This window comes from Vulpes lagopus, chromosome 10, assembly GCF_018345385.1.
Source record: "Vulpes lagopus strain Blue_001 chromosome 10, ASM1834538v1, whole genome shotgun sequence".
NCBI classification, from domain to species: domain Eukaryota; kingdom Metazoa; phylum Chordata; class Mammalia; order Carnivora; family Canidae; genus Vulpes; species Vulpes lagopus.
The window spans coordinates 90,036,367-90,060,770 of record NC_054833.1 but is presented as its reverse complement, the minus strand read 5'-3'; the positions used below and the strand labels follow the sequence as shown (position 1 = coordinate 90,060,770).

Below are 24,404 nucleotides of genomic sequence, written 5' to 3'. Positions count from 1 at the left end.
AGGCCCTTGGATTGGCCCTGCGGGGTGGGCCCAGGGCCTTGGTGGAATTTGACTATCTAGAGGATGTAAAAGTCGTAACACGGTTTCCATAGGTAAACCTGAGGAAGGATCATTAACAAGAATGTGGCAGCAGCCCGGAGGTTGGGGCCCGTCTGCTGGCGAGGTGTTCACGGGTCTGGGAGAAGGCGGCTGCTGGCCGGGAGGGACACCTGCCGCCCAGTACGTTCTCGGGGCAGCGGATCCCCGCCCTCCGATCCCGCCTCCCGCCGCGGACCCCCGCCCTCCACCGCGGACCCCCGCCCTTCGTGACCGTGGCCTGGGTCTCGGGTATGGGGAGGGATGGGGGGGTAAGGTAAGGTGGCGGGTGTGTTCAGAAGCGAGGGGACCCCGCCCGCCCCTGCGGCTTTGGGGGCGGGAAGGGACGGGATTAGGATGGTGGCGGGCGGGCGGTGGCGGGGCCTGTGACAGCGAACTGCGGCCTCGGTCACGGGCGGGCAGAGACCAGGGTTCGTGCCCTGCGGCGCGTTGGCTGCGGCCGGCCGGATCCGCGTCGTGGCAGCGGCCTGTGGCCTCGTCCCCCGTGTCCCTCCCCCCCCCCCGCCCCCCCCCCCCCCCCCCCCCCCCCCCCCCCCCCCCCCGCCTTGCAGGTTCCCGACCCCTTTTCCAGGTACCTAGCACTTCCTGGCGTGGAGGTTTAAAGACCCTTTAGGAGTCGTCCATCCGCCTCCGGTCGGGGCAGTGGGGCCAGTGGGGCGCCCCCTCACCATCAGGCACTGCACCTTCGTGGGGAACCCGGTGCTAACCCGCAGACGACCTGCTTCTGGGTCCGGGTTTCCTAGTAGCGGAGCAGCTCCCTCACTGTGATGGATTGGATGTCAGCCCACCCACTGGAGGGCTTTGTCCCGTCACCCGCCCCCCTGGCCTCGGTGGGAGCCGGGTGGGGGCTCGCAGCCTTCCCATCTGTCGCTCCTCCTTCCTCTCGGGCCGCTTTCCGGTACCGCCCCCGCCCTGCCTGTCGGAGCTGTCGCCGGGTCTCCAGCACACACCCGCGGTCTCCTGCACACACCCGCAGCCGGCGGGGTGGGGTGGGGCCGGGTCAACCGAAAGGTGAGGGGGGCGCACCGCCGCCTTGTCCCATGTCAGGGTGGCTGGCACACTGACCCTCTCCCGCCCTGCCTGGGTGCTTGGCCCCAGGCTGGGACGGGAAGGGCGCAGGTGGGTGGGCCTAGGCCCACTGGCGTGTGGCGTCCTCGGGGGCAGCCGCGCGGAGCCCTTCCCAGAGGGGACACGAGGCTGGAGGGTGGCTGGCGCGTGCCCCAGGGACACCGATCCATGCCATGGCCCTTCCCCTTTGCGGGTGTCAGCCGGGGGAGGCGGGGGTGGGGTGTAGGCCCCTGTGCCCCTTTTCCTTCACAGGGTGGGCTGGTTCCACCAGCAGCCAGGTCGGGGCCCTGGCCCAAGCCTCTCAGCTGGGCAGCGCTGCAGTCCCCTGGGTCCCCAGGTGGACCAGGAATCCTTTCCTCGCTGCCGCTGGTGGTTCTCACTCTGGTAACTTGTACCCCTTGTTCCATCACAACTGGAGTCTGTTCACCTGTACCATGGACCCACCAACTGGGCCCCCAAGCCAACCCTGATGGTGCCTAGTCCACCCCTCTTATTCTCCATTGCCACCCATATTCTTGCGTGTACCTGTTTCTCTGTGAAACACATGACCTCCTGCTGTATCTACTTCCATCTCTAGACATCTACACCCAATGAGACCTGACTAGGGAATAGACTAAGATGGGACTGATTCTCATTTGACCACTCTTGTGTTGAGGACTATCCTTGACTTGTTTGCTGTAGTGGTGGCTGTGAAACAAAGGGTCTCTATCCACAAATGGTGCCAGGTCATGGGGAGATGACACAGGAAGTGCGGGTTTCAGTTTGCGGAAATTTCTATAGCTGATTGGGAATGGCTCCTACCATCGGGTATCCCAGGTCTTTGGGGGTGGGGGTGGCAGGATGCCTCAGATGACATTTACAAGTGCACCCTTGCCTGGGGCTAGAACCAACCACTGCAACCTTGGCGGTTTGGAAGGTGCTTGTGGCAGCTGGGGTGGGGGCATGCCTCCTAGCGGTGCAGATGTCTCCGTCCCAGGGAGGAGGGAAAAACATCCCCAAGGCCTCTCTTGGGCTAATTGCACGCACAAGTGTCCACCTGTCCTGAGTAGGGAAATGCTACTGACCCGGTGGATCCAGACAAGGCTGCATCCCAGCCACCCTGCGATCCCATATTTGTCACACCTGGACTCACCAGAGTGCAGGTTTTCAGGCCCTGCCTGCCTGTCTGCTTGTCTCTGCATCTAACTTGGAACTTTAAGTCCGTGAGGTTGGGAGCTTTAGCTCTCTAGTTCTTGCTATATCCCAAACACAGAAGGATGTTTGCCATACAATAGCATGAAATTCAATAAATCATCTGTTAAATGAATATTGAGGAAGGAAATTGTCAGCCTTTAATGTTTCTGGGTTCTGCTCCTGGGCTTTCACATTGACCCAGGTCCAAATGGCTCTGAAAAACCTCAACACGTGGGCTCTGTTTCTACCTCCCTGGACACACACTGCATGTCTGCTTCCTTTAAAAATAAACGGATAACTGGGTGGCTTAGTGGTTGAGTGCCTTTGGCTCAGGTTTTGTTTTTTTTTGTTTTTTGTTTTTTTTTAAGATTTTATTTATTTATTAATGAGAGACACACAGAAAGAGAGAGGCAGAGGGCCCGACATGGGACTCGATCCCAGGTCTCCAGAATCATGCCCTGGGCTGAAGGCAGCCCTAAAGCACTGAACCACCCAGGCTGCCCTGGCTCAGGTCTTGATCCCAGAGTCCTGGGATGGAGTCCCACATTAGGCTCCTTGCAGGGGGCCTGCTTCTCCCTCTGCCTGTGTCACTGCCTGTCTCTGTGTGTCTCTCATGAATAAATAAATAAAATATTAAAAAAATAAATGAGTAAATAAGTAAATAAACAATTAAACAAACAAATAAAATCAATCAAGGGCTGCCTGGCTGCTGGCTGGCTGTCAGTGGAGTATGGGACTCTTGGAGTATGGGTTGCAAGTTTGAGCCCTACGTTGGGTGTAGAGATTGCCTAAGTGTAAAATCTTAAAAAAAAAAACTTCTTTTTTCTATCACAAATAAATAAATCTTAAAAAAACAAACAAACAAAGAGCAAATAGGTAAACCTTTAAAATAGATTCCAAAATCTTTGGTGACCTGAAAGTTAAGACTGACTCTGAATGAAACAGGAAATACAGGAAATTGTAGAAGGGATTTCTGAAGGAGAATTTTTGAAAAGGAATTTTAGGCATGGTCAGGACTGAAATCGGGAGAAGTGAGTTTTACAAGTACACTGGTATAATAAGATTGAGATTTGGCTTTTCTCTCTGTCAAAACAAGGTTTTCTTGCATTGTTAGTCTACTCTTGATAAGAAATTATGAACAGAGAAGAAAAGACAATTTTTTTCTTTACCTACCCAGAACAACAAGGTTCTTATATTCATTTTTATCCGGTCTTTACCTACGCAAGAAAGTGAAAACTTCCCAATATTAAAGGAGCTACATTTTGGTGACAACTCTATAACCTCCTGTAGAATCTCCTAGAGCCACCTTGGTGAAACGGATAATGAAGTTTTCAGTTTTGTAATCATCCGTGATCCTTTGTAGCACATGCCTTGAAACCTTCTGAGATGTTTGTTTTTTGGTTGATTGGTTGGTTGGTTTGGTTGGATGGCTTGTTCACTTGTTGGTTCATTCTTTCATTTATTTTCAACAGATTCCCAGAAAGTCAAACCCTAAATAGTCTGTTGACTAATTAATGTAGTTTATTTGGTATATTAAGTCACATGGGAAGCATTGTCAAACAAATAATGATAAGCCCTCTTAGATATATTGGGTATGTGAGTGCTGTAGCTGTTCCAAAAATTAAATGAAATTCCTAAAGTTTTAATATGTTCTGGTACAGTGCCATCACTTGACATTCAAATTGTTTTTTTAAAAGGTTTTTTATTTTTTAAAGGTTTATTTATTTATTATGATAGAGAGAGAGAGGCAGAGACACAAGAAGAGGGAGAAGCAGGCTCCATGCAGGGAGCCCAATGTGGGACTCGATCCCTGGACTCCAGGATCACGCCCTGGGCCAAAGGCAGGCACCGCTGAGCCACCCAGGGATCCCCTTGACATTCAAATTGTTAAAATGGAGGATCCCTGGGTGGTGCCACGGTTTGGCACCTGCCTTTGGCCCAGGGCACGATCCTGGAGACCTGGGATCGAATCCCACATTGGGCTCCCGATGCATGGAGCCTGCTTCTCCCTTTGCCTATGTCTCTGCCTCTCTCTCTCTCTCTCTCTGTGACTATCATAAATAAATAAATAAAAATTTAAAAACAAAACAAAAACAAATTGTTATAATGCTGTGTGTTACAAAAAATAATCAAATTTTCTTATCGACTGCATTATATTGAACTGTCATCGGGTCTTTAAGCATGTCTATTTTGTCCTGTCATTTACAGGTATTGTTCTGATGCTCTTGCAAAAATATGGTCCAGCTTCAAGAAGATGCACAAAAAGCACTTTTAACAAATACTGGTTTCTGGTCACCCTAAGATCATAAAACTAAAGTATGAATTTCCAGAACTAATGAAGAAGTTGCATTTAAACAGAACAAAAAGTAATAACATGGAACTGAATGACTTAAGGAAAATGATGATTGGTTTGTTTGTTTCTCAGTATGGAAAAGGATGACCCTTTTGAAGGATTCTTGTTCAAAATATTGTTATCCCCTCATGTTTGCTCTTCCAGATTGAAGGAAACTTTTTCTCTTGAGATATCTATAACTTACAGAAATCTTATAAAAATGTTACTTTGTAAACAAATTAAAATACTTATCTTGTCTCTCTACCTATAACCCTCCAGAATTCAGAAACTCTCAGTGAATATTCTTTCTTTCATGGCAACAGTAAATCATCTGTGTAAATTCGGTGGGCATCTGTTTTCATTTTAACAAGACACTGTTGGAAGGATTGGTTATATTAAGAAGGCCTTGACTACAATGGCATCTTTTCCCCTACCCCCACCCCAATTTTATTTTTTAAAGTAATCTCTACTCCCAATGTAGGGCTTGAACTCATAACCTTGAGATCAAAAATCGCGCTCTCTACTGACTAGCCGGCCAGGTACCCCCGGAATCTCATCCTTAAGACACAGGCATAGACTCAGATAAGGATCAGACAGCTTTAAGAAACTCAGATGACTTTATGGAGTCAATAAAGCCCCTTGAAAATGTTGGCCTGATACCTTCCTTACGGAGTTCCCCACCCACAGCCTTACCAGGTGAGTCAAGAGTGCCACCTCCTGGCAGATGAAAGCAACAGTCAGATGCTTACCCCCAGTGAGCCTCCCAGGTGCCCCTAAAAGGTGCTTTTAAATGCTGAAGTTCTTCCTTCCTGCCTTGGCTTTACAGGAATGAGGACATCTATGCCTACTGTCACTGACTATATCTGTCACCTGGAGAAGAAGAAAATATTCTAGATTGCTCAACCCTGGTTTTCCACAGTGCGGACCACAGGACCCCCTCCAACCTGAACCAAGAACTCCCTTACTCTGAGCCAAGGACAGGGGGTCTTGTTGTTTTAAGTTGTGGTTAAAAACAGACATCACCTGGGATCCCTGGGTGGCTTGGTGGCTTAGCACCTGCCTTCGGCCAAGGGCGGGGTCCTGGAGTCCTGGGATTGAGTCCTGCATCAGGCTCCCTGCATGGAGCCTGCTTCTCTGTCTCTGCCTCTCTCTCTCTGTCTCTCATGAATAAATAAATAAAATCTTAAAAAAAAATAGACATCACCTACAATGGAGCATTTTAGCTGTTTCTAAGCATAGAGTTCAGTAGTATTAGGAATGTTCACATCCTCCTCACCGTGTTATCTTTCCATTCCATTTTTTTTAAGAGCCAAACATTACATGCTTAATTAAAAAAAAATATTTTATTTACTTGACAGAGAGTGAACACAGGCAGAGGGAGCAGCAGACAGTGGGAGAGGGAGAAGTAGGCTCCCCATTGAGTAGGGAGCCAGATGCGATGGGGGAGGATGGGGTGTGATCCCAGGACCCTGGGATCCCCACCTGAGGCCTGAGCTGAAGGCAGATACTTAACCGACCAAACCACCCAGGTACCCCGTACATAACTTTTTTAAAGTAAGTTCATTCATTTTTCATTATCTCTAGACCCAATGTAGGGCTTGAACCCTGATTGAGATCAAGAGTTGAGTGCTCTTCTGACTGAGCTGGCCAGATGCTCCTTCCATTTAATTTTTTCAAGAATCCTGGGATCATGGCTCAGAGTCACCGTTTGTTCAGAGAGACCCCCCCCCCACTCACCCCTCCATGCGGAGGTGCCATCTGTTGGGCTGGTTCATGTTTGTCCATCTTCCCTCCTCCTTTTAGTGGACAGAAGGTGGCTTGTGAAACAGCCAGTGATTATGTGGAATAAGACTGAGGATTTCCCATGGGAAGTGGGTGAGAGAGGGAGGACAGGTTGATGGAAATCAGTAAACTATTGGCATCGCAGTAGAGGAAGGAGTGTGCTTGCTGCGCCCTTGCCATCTCAGGGTGGATGAGTTAGGTGTTCAAAACCTGTCCCCTGCCAGGCCTCCCTTAGCCCTTCGCCCTTATCACTCCATGCCTATGTTTGGCTTCTGAATCCTAAGACACCACCGTCAAGTGTTTAAGGTGCCCCTCAGACTCAACAGGCCACACCATGCCACACCCTCACAGATGCACCCCCACCCCTGGAAGGCATTAGAGATGAAATTCAGTAAATTTATAGTAACAAAATTCCAATAATCTAAGTGCCTAATGTAGTACAGCCATTAATATGACACCTTCCTACATTAATTATAATTGAAAAATGAACGTAATATACTAATTTAAAAAGCTATAAATAGCATATACAATTCAATCCCATATATTTTTTTATTTATTCATGAGAGAGAGAGAGAGGCAAAGGCACAGGCAGAGAGAGAAGCAGGCTCCATGCAGGGAGGCTGACGTGGGACTCGATCCTGGGTCTCCAGGATCAGGCCCTGGGCTGAAGGTGGCGCTAAACCGCTGAGCCACCCGGGCTGCCCTTCAATCCCATATTTGCAAAAAATTTAATATGTACACGTATAGGAGCATAGAAAGCAGTCTGGAAGAGGTGCCTGGGTGCTCAGTGAAGTGTCTAATCTTGGCTCAGGTCATGATCCCAGGGTCATGAGATTGAGCCCCACATCAGGCTTGGCACTCAGCAGGGAGTCTGCTTCTTGTCCCTTGCACTTCTGCTCTTGGGTTGTTTTTTTTTTTTTCTCTCTCTCAAATAAATAAATAAAATCTTAAAAAAAAAAGAAGAGAAGAAAAGAAAAAGCCGACTGGAAGACTATAAATAGATCATCAATGACTATTCTCTTTTGTTTTTTAAAAATCTTATATTTAAGTAATCTCTACACCCAACATGGGGCTCAAACTTAAAACCCTGAGATCAAGAGTTGCATGTTCTACAGACTAAACCAGCTAGGTGCCCAAAGACTATTCTCTAGTTAGTAAGATTACAGGCTTATGGTCTTCCTTATAATTCTCTGTACTTTCTACTTTTTTTTTTGTACTTTCTATTTTTTAAAATGAGCTTGTGTTACTTTTTGGAATGAGAAAAAGTATTTTGAAAAACTAAAAATGTTTGTGATTAAGATCATATAAAGAAAGCTCTTCAAGATTCTTAGAATTATTCAGAGACACAGCCACACTTTCATTTCCCACAAGACTAAGACCTGATTTTAACCTGGTAAAAACAAAACAAAGATATGAACTTATTCATCATCCTGAAAGTTAAGTTGTAACTTCTCTACTGGTTCAGCTTCACTTTGGCTACTGGGAGATGACTCAGAACGGAAAACCTCCCTTCTACTAAATAAGAAGCCTCAAAATCAGGATACCTACACAAAAGAAATTTGTTTTGTTAATTAAATTAAGCATATTTAAAATTCACCATGACATTAGGGCCACATGACTATAAAACCAACTGCTAGGGGATGAAAACAAATAGGGCCCTTGGTGTTCAAAACCATCATCTCACGTGCAGAGCACTGAAAATCTATGTATCAGGAACAAAGTGTATATGTATTAAACAAAAGTCACAGAAATCTTTTTTAAAAAGATTTTATTGGGGATCCCTGGGTGGCTCAGCGTTCAGCGCCTGCCTTTGGCCCAGGGTTTGGTCCTGGAGTCCCGGGATCGAGTCCCGCGTCAGGCTCCCTGCATGGAGCCTGCTCCTCCCTCTGCCTGTGTCTCTGCCTCTCTCTCTCTCTGTCTATCATGAATAAATAAATAAAATCTTTAAAAAGAAAAAGGTAAAACATTAAAAAAAATAAAAGATTTTATTTATTTATTTATTTATTCATGAGAGAGAGAGGCAGAGGCAGAGGGAGACGCAGGCTCTGTGCAAGGAGCCCAATGCAGGACTCGATCCCAGGATCATGCCCTGAGCTAAAGGCAGATGCTCAACCTCAACCCCTGAGCCACCCAGGCATTCCAAGTCACAGAAATCTTAGAGCTAAAAGTTTTTAGAGTTTTAGAGTTAACTCCTTCATTCCAAACATAAGTATAATGCTTCTTACCAAATGTTTAGGTTGGGAGGAAGACAGGAAAGGAGTTAGATATTTAAGCAAACTCATAAGAATTTATGAACCCCAATTCAGGACTCATTGGAAAGCCAATGGATCTTGTATTACCAGTAGGAGACTCACGTTGGTTTCCTTCCAATTCTCCTTTTTGGCTTCTTCTTTCCCCTCTATCATCAAGGTGAGCGGTGCTCTGTGCTGGACTGGAAGCTTCAAGGACAGTTACAAAATCTTCATGTTGGCATCACTAGTACCTAGTGTAGTAGCTACAATACTAAATATTTAACAACCGAATGAAGTGAATAAATAAATGTCTGATAGTTTGGGTTAGGGGCTTCAATTCTTCCATAAGAGAACTAGGTAAAGGTGGGTAGGCTACTCTCATCCAAAACTGTCTAGACTTCTCAGTAATTGTCACCCCCCCCCCAAAAAAAACCCCTCATTTCAAAGTAGCACTTCTTTAAAAAAGAAGTTCCCATTTGTATTCCATTGCCTATTTTAATAGATGTCAGATTATTTCTATTTTTTCCCATGTTTTGTTTAAAGTCCACCTCCTGAACCTCAGTCCTGCCCTCCGGAGTGGCCCTGGACAATGTAGGGTTTAATCTGTGTCCTTCCAACGCTGGGACAGAGTTACCCTAAACGGTTGGAAATGAATGAGAGGAAACCTCAGAGCGAGAGGACTCAGCCACGCGTCCTACCCCCTCCCAGGCAACCCGAGGAAGGATGCCCTGAGCGGGGCGCGGGGGCCGAATTCCCGCCACGGCCGCGCACCGCATCCACGCGTCCCGAGGCGGGCTCCTGCCTGGCCCCTCCTCGCCCGCGCCACGGTCCTGGCGCCTCCCTCCCACGGCCGCCACCCCCAGGGCCACACCCAGAGGCCCCCCTCCCCCGGCGCCCAGGGCAGGGTCTCCCCTATTAGGAGGGAGAGGATTTTAGGTGGAGGCTGCACTAAGGTGGGAGCATACCTGTGTTCAAACAGCAGGAAGGAGGCTGCTGGAGCGTAAGCAAGGATTTTGAGAGGTGGAAACCAGGAGAGGGTGAGGTCTCCAAAGGTTCCCTCTGGTTACGGTGGAGTGAATGGACTGATGGGAGGCAAGCCTGGAAGCAGGAAGACCACTCAGGAGGCTGGATTATCAAAGGGGTAGGGATAGGTGGAGAGGAGCACCAGGGCATTTCCATGTTTACTTGGGTGAGGAGGGATGGACATGGAGACTAAGGATTCACAGCGGCTGGAGGCAGGAGGAAAACACAGTGTCTCAGAAGCCACAGAAAGAACTTCTGTAAAAGAAGAGAGAGGGATTCCAATGTGTCAAATAAATTGAGGACTAGGAAGTGACCATTGGAATTAGCATAGGGTTAGGTCGTTGGTAACCCTGACAAGTGGTTTTGGTGGAAGTAGGAGGAAGCACAGTAACGTGGGAGAGCAAGTTTAGGAGCGAATGGGCGGTGAGTATCCGAGATGGTGAGTTTACTGCCAAAGGTAACCAAGAAAGGGTGCTGTGATAGCTGGCGAATGTAGTGGGTCTTTTTTGGTGGGAGAAGTTACTGCATATTTACGTGGTCATAGAAATGGTCTGGAAAAGGAAAATCTGATTATGTAAAAGAAGGGAATTGGTGGAGCAACACCTTTACAAAAAGGCGTTGAGAAGCTGGGATCCAATGTGCTGTGGAAGGAAATGATTCGAGAGAGAGCACTGTGGATAATTCCTCTGTATTAGCAGGTAGGAAGGCAGAATGTGTGGGTACATGTGGTAAGAAGCTGGGGCTGGGGGAGTCGTCTTTTCAGCGCTCAGAGTCTCTCAATGCAGTAGGAGCCATGCCATCCACTCAGGGGAGAGGAGGAGCAGGGATGTGTAAACAGTCATGGAAGTGTGGGAAAGTGAACGGAGAGGGAAATAGTGGCCTGTCAGACAGCATCAGGAGTCCCACCTGAGGATCATGGTCGTGGATTTAGTGTGACTGTGATGTTCTCCCCAACGCCGTTCAGCTGTTGGGGTGCTGGCAAAGTACGAGGGGAGATGTGGCTTTAAATAGGCTTGTGGTGGGGGATCCCTGGGTGGCTCAGCAGTTTAGCACCACCTTCAGCCCTGTGTGTGATCCTGGAGTCCCAGGATTGAGTCCCACATTAAGCTCCCTGCATGGAGCCTGCTTCTCCCTCTGCCTCTCTCTCTGTGTCTCTCATGAACAAATAAATAAAATCTTTGGTAAATAAATAAATAAATAAATAAATAAATAAATAGGCTTGTGGTTTGATGAAAGCAGTGAGGGATGAGGAAGTTGAAGGTGTGTGATGATTGGCCATGGGATTTGGGTTAAGGAAGAGGAGAGGACAACAGAAGGGTGAGGGAGTGTGAGATGTGGTGCTATGAGTGGATTGGGGGCTTGGGTTGCATCAAAGGATTACAGAGTTGAGTTGAGGTATTAAGGCAGATGACATGAGGGGTCATAGATGACTCCAGGCTAGGAGGCTTTAATAAGGATGATCTGGAAGTTGCACTGAGGGGACCTGCTGATGGAGACACACATTCCATCTCCACACCCAGGGATTCCAAGGCTGTGGGAGAGACGGACAGTCCCCATTTGCCAGGGTTTAAGGGGGACAGTGTCCTCAGATCATCCCGGTTTTCCCTGGAGCAGTGAGGTGAATGGGACTTTCACTGGAGGGGCTCAGGAATAGCAAGATGGTGCTGATCCAGAGTTTATTTGTTGGGCTGGGTAGGGGGAATGTGCTTGTGGATCTTCGAATGTCAGTGGTAAGGAGTCCTGGGCTTGGTGAAGGGCATCATGAAGTTGGTCCCACAGAACTGATGTTGGCAATGAGACAGGAGACATGGGGGGGAGGGGAGGAGAATATTGGAAGTAACCTCTTGACTCTGATGTGGGCCAGAAGGTCTGGGATGTGGTCTTGTCTCTTGCTGTTAATGGAAGGTAGGAGACCTGCTAAGGTGGCGTCCTAGATGCTCTGAACTGACCTCACTCTAGACTTTCATTGGGTAGAGGCGAGTGCTTTGGGGCTATTCCTTGCCTCCATTGAGTAGCCTGAAGATCAGGGTTGTTAGTCTGAGAGCCAGGACTTCCTCTGGCTGCTGTGATGGTCAGTGCACAAGCCTGCAGAGGCGTGTTCTTAGTCCCTATGTGAAGGATGGCTTCTGTGGCTCCTTCTGGGGGAGGGTGGAATTTATGTTTTAAAAATGTCCTTATTCTGGACAGCCTGGGTGACTCAGCGGTTTAGCGTTGCCTTTGGCCCCGGGGCATGATCCTGGAGACCCGGGACCAAGTCCCACATCGGGCTCCCTGCATGGAGTCTGCTTCTCTCTCTGCCTGTGTCTCTGCCTCTCTGTGTCTCTATGAATAAATACATAAAAGTCTTAAAAAAAATGTTGAAGGCATTGCTACATGGTGTGAGAACTCTGATGTCATTTTGGTAACTGACCGTTTATAACTGAACTTTTTTCTCCGTGGAAACCCTTAGAAGAATTTCCCTGAGTCTGTGGTAGGTGCCCCCTGCCCCAACTAAATTCTAATTGGCATCAATCCAGAGATTTGTGTGCTTTCGTTCTAGATGATGACTATTACTTTGGTAATTTTATATTTTTCTTTCTTTCTGAGACTATTGTTTTGGATTGCCTGGGTTGGTCTATTTCTATTATTTTTTCCTTTTTTTTTCTTTTGTTTCAGTGCAAACAGACAATGTTTTAGATAAAGTTCCTAATTTTTTCCTACCCTTCTATTAAATCATTTGGCAGTCATAATTTTGAGAACTCTTTTTCCTGGTCTTTTTTTTTTTCTTTTTTTTTTTTTATAATGGCTCCTTTTTGTGAATGTAATAGCTACTTCAATGTTTTCTGAGAATTCTGAGATTTTTTTTCAGAGTTCTATAAATTATCCTTGTCTGTGGGGTTTTTTACTTTGTTCATCTTTTTTTTTAAGATTTTATTTATTCATGAGAGACACAGAGAGAGAGAGACAGAGACAGAGACAGAGACAGAGACACAGGCAGAGAAGCAGGCTCCATGCAGGGAGCCTGACGTGGGACTCAATGCTGAGTCTCCAGGATCACACCCCAGGCTGAAGGTGGCACTAAACCGCTGGGCCACCGGGGCTGCCCTACTTTGTTCATCTTTATTTTTACTCTCAAGCTGCTCTTCCTGCATTTGATTTATGGCTGTCTTTTAGGTTGCTAGTGCAGGCTTATGGGTATCCAGGTCTCATTTTAGTGAAGTCTTCATGCAAGCTGGGCAGTTCTCTTGGATGGCTTTATTTTAGGGCAGCAGGCTGAGGAGTCTAACATTAATTTAACACAGCAGTTTAACACTGCTGTCACCACCATAGCTTCTCTCTGCACAGCCATTTCATATGCCTTTTCTGGAGAAGAGCCTTCCTAGGTGTGCAAGCATCATGTTGACTCTGCTGTTTTGTTTGTGTGGATTAGGGAGCAGGAGTGGAATACTGCCCAGTATGGGCATCTGATAGACTTTCACTCAGCCCCTCACTCTGGACTCCTTTTGATGGGCTAATAAAAGCAAGTGATAGGTATGTATAGTTTTGAGGAAGTGGATTTAGGGGAGGTGGTTAATTTAACTGGCTCTGTTATAAAGTTCTAACGGTCACAACTACAGTTGACCCTTGAGTGACCCATGGGTCCACTCATATACAGATCTGTTTCAATAAATATGTAGTACTATAAATGCATTTTCTCTTCCTCATGATTTTTTAAAAATTTTTATTTATTTATTCACGAGAGACACGGTGTGGGGGGGGGGAGAGAGAGAAGCGGAGACACAGGCAGAGGGAGAAGCAGGCTCCATGTAGGGAGCCCGACACAGGACTCAATCCTGGGTCTCCAGGATCAGCCCTGGGCTGAAGGCAGCGCTAAACCGTTGAGTCACCCGGGCTGCCCACAATGGGGGCACTTTAAAAAATATAAAGTAAACCTAAATATCATGACTTGTTTATTTCATGTCACCATCTTCCCTCCTACACCACCTTTTTAAAAAAATATGTCATATAGGGATTTTTATTGTCTTTCTTTTCCCCTTCATATTCTCTTTTTATTTATTTGAAATATAATCAACATATGTTAGTTTTAGTTATACAATATAATGATTCAATATTTGTATATACTGTGAAGTGATTAACACAAGTCTAGTTAATACCTGTCACATAGTTACAGAAATTTTTTTTTCTTGTGATGAGAACTCTTTAGATTTACTCTTAGGAACTTTCAAATTTGCAATACATTGTTATTACCTGTAGTCACCATGCTATCCATTATACCCCCATGACTTACTTATTTTATATCTGAAAGTTTGTACCTTTTGACTCTCTTCACCCATTTCTCCTTCTTCTGGTCCCCCACCTCTAGGAACCATTAATCTTTTTTCCTGTATCTATAAGCTTTTTTTTTTTTTTTTTTTTTAAGATTCTGCAGATAAATGAGATTATATGGTATTTGTCTTCTAAAGCAGAGACAAATCTTCTCTGGGGAAATGTCAAGTTTTAGGATGAGCAGTCCTAAATGAATAGTACCAAAGCATTACCACCTGGTAGAGATCACATTCTGTTAAAAAGGTTAAATTATCTAAAAAAAATGTGCAAGTCTTCAGGATGGCACACACAAAAAAACAAAAGGTTAATGCTTCTTGGAGCACATTTCTTAGAGGGCTTGCCTAGTGTGTAGATAACTGACTTTTGTTTGTGTTACATGACTGGTGACTTCATCGAAAATCTGCACAATTCGGTTTTAGCTCTGGATTACTTCAGTTGACCTTTGTGAAGGTTTTATCTGTGTAGAATGGTTGTTTGACTTGTTTTAACTTATTAGGGTTTTGTTTTTTTTTTTTTCCACCCTGTATTAAAGTAAAATTGTAAAAGAAAAGAGGTGTGTGTTAATGCTGAGTGGGTTGGTTTAAGGTTTGGTTTCTTCTAGTCAGGCTTTGTGAACCTTGAGATATTAGATGATAAATCCTGAACATGGAGCTCTTCAGTTCTAAAATCTTAGTTTGAAAGCCTTTTACTTGAACCCAAACCAAAGTACTCTCATTGCCTCTTTTCTAAACGTTCAGGAAAAACATATCACCAATTAAGACTTTTCATAATAAGGGAGAATCATTTGCCTACCTTATAATAACATGACTCAGTGCTTATCTTTAAAACTGGATTTTAAAAATTGGATAGTATAAATAACAATAAGGAGTGAGCCACTTTTTATGGGCACCCTATAGTTTTATAGTTATTAATCTAAACTTAAAATTTGGGGATCCCTGGGTGGCTCAGCAGTTTAGCACCTGCCTTCAGCTCAGGTTGTGATCCTGGGGTCCTGGGATCGAGTCCCACATCGGGCTCCTGCATGGAGTCTGCTTCTCCCTCTGCCTGTGTCTCTACCTCTCTCTCTGTCTCTCATGAATAAATAAATAAATAAAATCTTTAATAAAAATAAACTTAAAATTTTATATTTCTTCCTTATGGCGAAAACTACAAGCCACCACATGCACAGACTACACAGTGAGTTGGGTTGGCTCTCCCACAGCTTTTGAGGTGTATTACAAGAGTTCTGACAATTATCATCTTCCTCCTGTTATTTTGAAAAAAAATTTTTTTGTACATTTTGGCTACAATATTGGTGGTAGAACATACTATAATATGGATGATCTCTTAAAAATGGTCTTATATCTCAATATATAAAACATGAGATTTCAATTAGCCAACATATAGTTTTATATTTAGTTTTAGATGTAGTCTTCAGTAATTCATCAGTTGCGTATAACACTCAGTGCTCATCACATCGTATGCCCTTCTTAATGCTCTCACCCAGTTACACCATCCTCAAGCCCACCTCCCCTCCAGTGACCCTCAGTTTCCCAGAGTTAAGAGTCTCTCATGGTTTGTCTCCCTCTCTCTTTTTTTCCTGTTAGTTTCCTCTCCTACCCTTTACTCCTCTGCACTATTTCTTATATTCCACATATGAGTGAAACAATATGATAATTGTCTTTCTCTGATCGACTTACTTCACTCAGCATAATACCCTCCAGTTCCATCTGTGTCAATGTAAATGGTAGGTATTCATCCTTTCTGATGGCTGAGTAATATTCCACTGTATATACAGACCACATTTTCTTTGTCCATTCGTCTGTTGAAGACATCATGGCTCCTTCCATAGTTTGACTATTGTGGGCATTGCTGCTATAAACATTGGGGTGCAGGTGTCTCAGTCTTTCATTGCATCTGTATCTTTGGGGTAAATCCCCAGCAGTGCAATTGCTGGGTCATAGGGTAGTTCTATTTTTAAGAGCTACCCTACGAGGGTAGGTGGCTAGGTAGGTAGGTTCCTCTTTGAGGAACCTCCACACAGTTTTCCAGAGTGGCTGTACCAGTTCACATTCCCACGAACAGGGCAAGAGGGTTCCCCTTTCTCCACATCCTCACCAACATTTGTTGTTTCCTGTCTCGTTAATTTTAGCCATTCTCACCAGTGTGAGGTGCTATCTCATTGTGGTTTTAATATTTCCCTGATGGCAAGTGATGTGGAGCATTTTTTTTCATGTGTCTGCTTTGGAGAAATGTCTGTCCAGGTCTTCTGCCCATTTCTTGACTGGATTTTTTTGTTTTTTGGGGTGTTGAGTTTGATAAGTTCTTTATAGAACTTGGATACTAGCCCTTTATCTGATAAGACATTTGAAAATATCTTCTCCCATTCTATAAGGTTGCCTTTTAGTTTTGTTGACTGTTTACTTTGTTGTGTTGAAGCTTTCTATCTTAATGAAGTTCCAGTAGTTCATTTTTCCTTTTATTTTCCTTGTCTTTAGAGACACATCTTTCAAGAAGTTGCTGCAGCTGAGGTAAAAAAAAAAGTTTTTGCCTGTGTTCTCCTTTATGATTTTGATGGATTCCTGTCTCATATTTAGATCTTTCATCCATTTTTAGTGTATCTTTGTGTATGGTGTAAGAAAGTGGCCCAGTTTCATTCTTCTCCATGTGGCTGTCCAATTTTCCCAAATCCATTAGTTGAAGACACTTTTTTCCATTGGATATTTTTTCCTGCTTTGTTGAAGATTAATTGACTATAGAGTTGAGAGCCCATTTCTGGGTTCTCTATTCTGTTCTACTGATCTATGTGTATATGTTTGTGCCAGTACCATACTGTCTTGATGATCACAGCTTTGTAATATAGCTATATTATATTTATTAAATTATATTATATTAAATTATATTAAATTATATTAAATTATATTAAATTATATTAAATTATATTAAATTATATTAAATTATATTAAATTATATTATATTATATTATATTATATTATATTATATTATATTATATTATATTTTGTGATGCCTCCAGGTTTGTTTTTATTTTTCAACATTGCTCTGGCTATTCGGAATCTTTTCTGGTTCTACACAAATCTTAGGATTATTTGTTCCAACTATGTGAAGAAAATCCATGGTATTTTGGCAGGGATTTCCCTGAATGTGTAAAATTGCATGACATTTTCATATTTATTCTTCCAATCCATGACCATGAAATGTTTTTCCATTTCTTTGTGTCTCCTCAACTTCGTTCATAAGTGTTGTATAGTTTTTAGAGTATAGATCCTTTACCTCTACGGCTAGGTGTCTTAGGGATTTTGGTGCAATTGAAAATGAGATTGATCCTGCTGCATCCTGGAAATATGGCTGGATTATTATCGGGAGGACTTTTGTCAGCTCCCAGAATTTGCCTCCCTGAAGAAGATTCAGGAATTCATAAGGCAGCGCACGCCAGGCACAGACATGGAACTCCGTGCACGCCAGCGTTATCTCCAACAACTCAGAGGCCTCCATGCAGCGGAGCCAGAGGCTGGGGCTTCCGACGAGCAAAACACCCTGAACCACTTCAGGAGCCCGCCCCAGCTCCGACTGCGGGGCCTGCTGCCTCGTCAGGGCCTGAAGTGATCGAGGCTGTCCTGGCTGCTGGGGCTGAGGGCTTGGCCACAGCTGAGGTGCCAGCTGGGGAGGCGAAGCCCCTGTAGATAGTGGTCACTGCTCTAGTTCACCGCTCCACCCTGGAGGAGCCACCTGCACCCGCGGCCACCCTAGAGGAGGAGCAGGCCCCGGCCTGCAATCGGGGTCCCCAGACCTCAGAGCCACCACCTGCCTCCGGAACAACTGGCTTCCACCCCTGAGCAGCACCCTGACCACCTCGGGAGCCCGCCCCAGCTCCCACCGTGGGGCTCGTGATGGGTGCAGCCCAACGGAGGCTTGCCCTCCCCTGTCATTTCACTGTTTCTATATTTTGAGTTTTTCTTTAACGTGTATAATGGCTTATGAGTTTTATTGTAATAAAGTATAAGTTAACTTCAAAAAAAATTATTTCTTTTTCTTCAGCCTCATTATTAGTGTATAGAAATGCACCTGATTTCTGTGCATGATTTTGTATCAAGGTTGCTGAATTGCTGTGTGAGTTATAGCAATTTTAGGGTGGAGTATTTTGGGCTCTTCATAAACAGTATCTTGTCATCTGCGAAGAGTGCGAGTTTAACTTCTTTGCCTATTCAGACATGCCTTTTATTTCTTTTTGTTGTCTGATGCTGAGGAAGGACTTCTAGTATTATGTTGAACAGTGGTGAGACTGGACACCCCTGTTGTGTTCCTGATCTTAGGGGAAAAGCTCTCGATTTTTCTCCATTGAGAATGATACTCGCTGTGGGCTTTTCATAGATGGCTTTTATGATATTGAGGTATGTTCCCTCTATCCCTACACTTTGAAGAGTGTTAATTAGGAATGGATGCTGTATTTTGTCAAATGCTTTTTCTGCATCAACTGAGAGGATCATATGGTTCTTGTCTTTTCTTTTATTAATGTGATCTATTATATTGATTGATTTGTGAATTTTGAACCACTTTTGCAATCCAGAATTAAATCCCGCTTGGTCTTGGTGAATAATCTTTTTAACGTACTGTTGGATCCTATTGGCTCGTATCTTGGTGAGTATTTTGACATCCATGTTCGTCAGGGATATTGGTCTCTAACTTTCCTTTTTGATAGGGTCTTTTAAAAAAATTATTTCAGGGATCCCTGGGTGGCGCAGCGGTTTGGCGCCTGCCTTTGGCCCAGGGCACGATCTTGGAGACCCGGGATCGAATCCCACGTCGGGCTCCCGGTGCATGGAGCCTGCTTCTCCCTCTGCCTGTGTCTCTGCCTCTCTCTCTCTCTGTGTGACTATCATAAATAAATAAAAATTAAAAAATAAAAAAATAAAACGGACCAGGTCTCTGAAGAAAGTCCATGGTATTAAAAAAAAATTATTTCAAATGTTTATTTGAATTCCAACAGTACACATTCCAACAGAGCTTATAATTTGATAGCATATTTATACACACACCTTTATCGATTTCCTACTGTTCTGTGGTCTACTCTAAATACTAAAACAAAACAAAACAAAACAATAAATAAATAAATAAATAAATAAATAAATACTAAAACAATATTGATTTGTTATAAATGCAGATGCATATTGAAGCTGCCAAGATGGGGGGATCCCTGGGTGGCGCAGCAGTTTGGTGCCTGCCTTTGGCCCAGGGCGCGATCCTGGAGACCCAGGATCGAATCCCACGTCGGGCTCCCTGCATGCAGCCTGCTTCTTCCTCTGCCTGTGTCTCTGCCTCTCTCTCTCTCACTGTGTGCCTATCATAAATAAATATAAAAAAAAATGTCTGAAGCTGCCAAGATAGTGTCTTTCACTGAAGAGGAATTTATGAAGGTACTTGAATGGGGAAATTCATAAATGATCTACTTTATAATTGAAGTATACAGACTAATGTCTGTATAACTGACTATGTGACCCATATACATTTTATTTAAAGTTATAATGATTTATTTTTATTCTTTACAAGTAATAAAGATAGTTGGTGAAAAGCAAATGAAATCTAAGCAACTCCAGAGAATTTCCTGTTTAAATTTAGGGGATACAGAATTGACATGTAATTATTAAAGGAAATATTTTGTAAAATAATAGGAATTTAACTTTTGATTCTTTCTTGTGACCCACTTGCTCTCTTATGTTTTACAGATTCAGCTTTAGTTCATAAATGATAGTTTGTGTGATAGAAATTCTGTTAAGTTCTTATTGACAATAAAACACTTTGAAATTCCTCAGTCTTAACTATTCTCTTCCCTTATAGTATAAAGAAAAAGAGGGCAGGCCCCGTGGCGCAGCGGTTTGGCGCCACCTGCAGCCTGGGGTGTGATCCTGGAGATCAGGGATGGAGTCCCACATCAGGCTCCCTGCGTGTTGCCTGCTTCTCCCTCTGTCTGTGTCTCTGCCCCCTTCTCTCTGTCTATGAATAAATAAATAAAATCTTAAAAAAAAAAAAAGAAAAAGATACTTTGGCCAAATCTGGGAAGTAAAGTTCCTAAAACACAAATACCTATGGAACTGTAGTCTGAATGGAGATGCAGAAAAAGCTCTAAGCTGTAGGAGTAGAATGGAGAAATTAGTCTCTTGGTTTGGCCTGTAATGTATTTTTATATATGGAGTGTTGTGACATGGTATGCAACTCAGATCTTCAAATTATCAGTACAAGAACAAGAATTTCACTAAAAGCAATTTTGCAGCTAAAAAAATATTCTGTAATTTTTAAAATCAGAAAACAAATATTTTCTTTTTTTTAAAGATTTTATTTATTTATTCACGAGAGACACACAGAGAGAGAGAGGCAGAGACACAGGCAGAGGGAGAAGCAGGCTCCATGCAGGGAGCCCAACGTGGGACTTGATCCTGGGTCTCCAGAATCATACCCTGGGCTGAAGGCAGGCGCCAAACCACTGAGCCACCCAGGATGCCCCAAATATTTTCTTATAATTGTTTACAAATGATGAATTACCAGAGATGCTTTTAGAAAATCCAAATAGATTACATTTCAGGGATAGTGAATCCATAAAACGAAAGTTATAGTGACATCTAGCGGTAAAAACAATCCATGTTTTGCCACATCTTTGATGGTATCACTTTTCTTCACAAATTTCATTCCTTTTCCTAAATTCTTCACCAAACATATCAATATCATCCTCTTTTTATTTTTTTAAATTTTATTTATTTATTCATGAGAGACACAGAGAGAGAGAGAGAGAGGCAGAGACACAGGCAGAGGGAGAAGCAGGCTCCATGCAGGGAGCCTGACATGGGACTCAATCCTGGAACCCCAGGATCACGCCCTGGGCCGAAGGCAGATCTAAACCGCTGAGCCACCCAGGGATCCCCTATCCTCTTTTTAGAATACTCCTGTAGGGAGATATCCTACTGATTTCGTAGCATGTTCTCTAAGAAGTTTTAATCTTTCTTCAATAATTCCATCAATGTGTCCTTGTTTTCTTTGCTACAACTGCCATTCTTCCAGTTCACATTATCTGTTAGGAACTGGTTGCGACGCTCTTCAGTGAGTTTCCCATAGCCCTCCTGTATTCTAGTTGCTTCATTCTTTGTTTCTGAGCATTCATCAGTTCTATCCGGTCATCCTCAGCAAGATTAGCAAGCATAGCCTTTCAAAAGCCTTCCTCAAAAAAAAAATAAATAAATAAATAAAAATAAAAACAAAAAAACAAAAACAAAAACAAACAAACAAAAAAACCAACAACAACAAAAAAAAAACAAAAGGCATCCTCTTCCTCTTTGGCAGCTTGGAGTACTAGTTCCTTCATGGCCATTTATTCTATAAAATTTTGCTTCAACTCCTTTTGCTTTTTCTCAATTTCTCTTCTGCTTCTTTTTTTAGTTTCATCTTATGTATTTCAGCTTGTTTTTCCTGGTATAATTCTTGTCTCACTTGTTCCAGATCTTCACGTTGCCACAGCATTTCTTCCAATTTTTGAATCAGTGTATTCTGAAGCTGTAGCCTTTTTTCCTCATTTTCTTGAACTTTTGCCATCTGATCTTCTCTTTGTTGCTGCATGTTGGCAAATTCAATGCTTTTTCTGTTTTCTTCTTCCATCTCCTCACACTTCTTCTTCGTTCTCTTCTTTCTGAAACTCGTCTATATATCTTCGAGTTACATTCATTTTTTTCTAACTTTTGTTGTCTTTCCAATTGATCTTCTTCATAGATTTTCCAAACAATCACATCAATCATGAGTTTCTCTTTCAGGAACTGCTCATACCCTTCCTCCTTTTTCTTGTTCTTCAAGTTGTTTCTCTAAGTCCAGATAATACCGTACTTTTACCTTATTTCATTTGTCCTCTACAGCAGTCTCCTCTTTCTTTTTTTTTTTTTTTTTTTTGTTTTTTTTTTTTTTTTTTTTTTTTTCCTTTTTTTTTTTTTTTTTCCTCTTTCTTTATTGCTCTCTCATGTTCTTCCATCCTGGTTTTGGCTAGTTCAGCATCACATTTTATTTGCTTGTATTTAATGGCCTCCTTCTCTGCAATCTGGGCTGCCCTTTCTTTGTTCATGTAAACTGCTTTTAACTTCTCCAATTCTCTGAGCTCAATACTGTTTTCTCTTACTTGTTGCCTCATCTTTTTATCCTTTAGAGTTTCATGTTTTAGTTTTGCGAATTCTATAGGCAATGTTTCTTTTTTCAAGCTGGAGTTCCCTCAATCTTTTGTTTTCTTCTGCCGTTTGAATGGCTTCTTCCATATCCAACTCAAATTGTTCATTCTGTAATAATCCGAGGAGTCTCTTGTGCTCCACGTGGTCATCATTTTCATTCTGCACCACCCAGTCCCTGATATTATTCTGTATCTTTCTTAGTGATTGCACATGCAGTTGTTCACAGTAATTTATATATACTGATTTCTGATGCCTTTCACTGAAGCTCAGAGTTTGCCTTCTGAAAGCCATCTTGGCAGAGGGAAATCCCCCTCTTGGACTCTGGTGGCCACCACTTCCCACTGTAAAAGCAGTGGCAGGCATCCTTTTTGATAGGGTCTTTGGTTTTGGGATCAGAGAAACACTGGCTTCATAAGAAGTTTGGAAGTTTTCTTTCCATTTCTATCTTTTGAAACAGCTTCTGTAGAATAGGTATTAGTTGTTCTTTAAATGTTTGGTAGAATTCCCCTGGGAAGCCATCTGGCCTGGACTTGTTTCTTGGGAGTTTTTGATGACTGATTCAATTTCCTTGGGTTATTGGTCTGTTCAGGTTGTCTATTTCTTCCTGTTTCAGTTTTGGTAATTTGTAGGTTTCCAGGAATGCATCCATTTCTTCCATTCCTGCCTAATTTTGGCATATAGCTGCTGCTAATACCTTTTTAAAAAGATTTTATTTATTTATGGTGGGGGGGGCAGCAGAGACATAGGCAGAGGGAGACGCAGGCTCCATGTAGAAGCCTGATATGGGACTCGATCCTGGGACTCCAGGATCATGCCCTGGGCTGAAGGCAGGCGCTAAACCGCTGAGCCATCCAGGGATCCCTCATAATATGTTTTCAAAATCATTTGTATTTCCTTGGTGTTGGTTGTGATCTCTCCTCTTTCATTCATGATTTTACTAATTTGAGTCTTTTTTTTTTTTTTTTTAATAAGTCTGGCTAGGGGCTTCTCTATCTAATTAATTCTTTCAACGAACCAGCTCCTACTTTCATTGATCGATTCTACTGTTTTTCTGGTCTCTATTTCATCGAGTTCTGCTCTAATCATTACCTCTCTTCTTCTGCTTGGTTGAGGCCTTGCTGTTCTTTCTCTAGTTCCTTAGGTATAAGGTTAGCTTTTGTATTTGAGATTTTTCTAATTTTTGAGAGAGGCTGGTATTGAAATATATACCTTTGCCGTATCCCATATTCCAATATATGTTTTCATTTTCATTACTTTCCATGAATTTTTAAAATTCTTCTTTAATTTCCTGGTTGGCCTGTTCATCTTTTAGTAGGATGCTTTTTAACCTCCACGTGTTTGAGTTTCTTCCAAATTTCTTCTTGTGATTGGGTACTAGTTTCAAAGCATTGTGGTCTGAAAATATGCAGGAGATAATCTCAGTCTTTTGTTACTGGTTGAGGCCTGATTTGTGACTTAGTATGTGGTCTGTTCTAGAGAAAGTTCCATGTGCAGTTGAGAATGTGTATTCTGCTGCATTAGGATGGAATGTTCTGTATATATCTGTGAAGTCCATTTGGTCCAATGTGTCATTCAAAGCCGTTTCTTTGTTGATCTTCTGTTTAGAACATCTGTCCATTTCTGTGAGTGGGTGTTGAAGTCCCTTACTATTAATGTATTATTATCTATGTGTTTCTTTACTTTCGTTATTAATTGGCTGATATGATTGGCTGCTCCCGCAGTAGGGGCATAAATACTTATAATTATTAGGTCTTCTTGTTGGATAGATCCTTTAAGTATGGATATAGTGTCCCTCTTCATCTCTTACTACAGTCTTTGATTTAAAAATGAATTTATCTGATATGAAGGTTATTACCCCAGCCTTCTTTTGAGGTCCATTTGCATGGAAAGTGGCTTTCCACCTCCTCATTTTCAGTCTGAAGGTGTTCTTTAGGTCTAAAATGAGTCTCTTGAGATAGTATATAGATGAGTCTTGCTTGTTTATCCAGTCTGGTATCCTGTGTCTTTTGACTGAAGCATTTGGCCCGTTCATATTCAGAGTGGCTTTTGAAAGATATGTATCTAATGCCATTGTATTATCTGTACAGTCCCTGTTTCTGCAGATTGTCTCTGTTTCTTTGGACTCCCTTTTCACTTACAGGATCCCCCTTAGTATTTCTTACAGGGCTGGCTTGGTGGTCATATATTCTTTGTTTCCATCTG

At 43.2% G+C, this 24,404-nt stretch overlaps 1 long non-coding RNA gene and 1 pseudogene across 1 annotated transcript; one reads left to right on the top strand and one right to left on the bottom strand.

Annotated features, from left to right (window-relative positions):
• Positions 1-998: 998 nt before the first annotated feature.
• Positions 999-4,940, top strand: LOC121500492. The gene is made up of 2 exons (XR_005990397.1): positions 999-1,107; positions 4,546-4,940. It is a non-coding gene; the product is annotated as an uncharacterized LOC121500492 (long non-coding RNA).
• A 15,725-nt stretch (positions 4,941-20,665) lies between these two features.
• Positions 20,666-22,560, bottom strand: LOC121500796 (annotated as a pseudogene).
• Positions 22,561-24,404: the final 1,844 nt, after the last annotated feature.